The sequence below is a fragment of the Leuciscus leuciscus genome (genome assembly GCF_965113295.1).
Source record: "Leuciscus leuciscus genome assembly, chromosome: 8".
Lineage (NCBI taxonomy): Eukaryota > Metazoa > Chordata > Actinopteri > Cypriniformes > Leuciscidae > Leuciscus > Leuciscus leuciscus.
The window spans coordinates 48,361-50,000 of NC_138732.1; positions in this window are offsets into that span (position 1 = coordinate 48,361).

Genomic DNA, 1,640 nt, shown 5'->3' on the forward strand with positions numbered 1-1,640 from the left:
AATAATTGGAAATCTGCCGAAGTTGCCCATTAACTGATTCTGAGGTAAGAGACTTTCTTCGGACAGATTATCGAGTTTAAAGTAAATTTACTTAAAAGGTTACGATTTTGTGAGGTAAAAACGGAACTTGTCTTTCTCATGTTGGTTTTGCATCGGTTTTAATTAATGTTGTTAACAGATGATTTGATAATTATTTTTGAGTGTAGAGGGCTTTGTTTGCTCATGTTTGTCATGTTTTACTCATTAATTATTTTTCAATCTCTGTGTAGATTTGAATGCATGAGTGCAGTTTTAACTGATGAAGTAACAATAATCCAGAAGACTGAACTTAACCAATACAATTAGCAAAAACGAAGATTTATGAACGCCAGTGAAGCGACACAACTGACACGTAGGTCACATGACAAACTGAGACCATGGCGAATGGATAGCATTCATACTATATAGAACACACTTTTTTTTTAGCTCTCTCAAAGTAAGTACTTATTGAAGAGAGTGAGCATCATATGAAGCACACTTCAGAACCTCGCCGGAAGTAGCAGCTCATCCGGGTATTTTTTGCCGACTCGTTTGTGAGTCCTGTGAGTTTGGACACACTCCTCTAGTCACACACTGCTTTCTGCTGACTGAGGAAGATCGCGAGGCCTCTGTAGTAGTAAAGTATGCGATCTCATGATGCCTACCTTAGGGTTATTATTTTTGAGTACTTTCATCAAAAAGTTTCTTTTAGTGTTGTTACATGTTTACACCAGTAGGTGGCGACAAATGAATGTTATTATGAGAGAGTCAATGCAACAAGTTTTTAATCTACACTAAGCATTTTCCTCACAAATAACAACAAATTATTTTTTCGTATTTATCAAGCTATACAAAAAAAGACAATAGGCTATAGTCTAAAATACATTTCTGTAACATCTTTATGAAAATGTAGTCTATTGGCAGTGTCATCAGTCACATTTATAATTCATCCATTCTGTCCATGTTGTGAACAAGGCTGACTCGTACTCGAGTGAAAGAAATGCCCCTATTGTGAACACTTAGTTTATGAAGTTTATGAAGGTGAAGTCGTTGTTAAAGTTGTTCAGTGAGTTACACCAGTGAAGTTCTCCGTCACTGCCGCTAGAATACTAGCTACGCTTAAAGGTATAGTGGAGGATTTTCTTTTTCCGGGTGGATCATCAAGACTATTGGTCCTCCTAATTGTCAGTCATTCTGGTGATATGTTTATGTAAGGCCGTCGTACGTGCTCGTCCCTAGGTAGTTTTTGCTTTCTGCGCATGCGCACTTTCAGGTGTATATGTGTGGTGAGCTACGGTTTCAGCCATTCATTGAAGCTCGCCGTTCTCACCGGGTTTTTTCAAAATGTCTGAGAGTCGCAAGAGAAAAAGTGTCTACGAATTGTATGACAAGAAGAGAAAGGCCTCTGAAGAAAGAAACCAGACCAGAGTGTTTTTGGGAGAATATTTCACACGCTGGCGTGCGCTAAAAGCACAGTTTGAGCAAAGTTTCTACTCGACAGGTAAAGTGTGGCATGCTATTTGGAGAAATCCATTTAAAATTACTGCTAGTAAAAGTTAATGTAAGCTATGATTAGCGATGCTAGCCGTCTCTCGTGCACACGTTTAATACCTCTCGGAGAG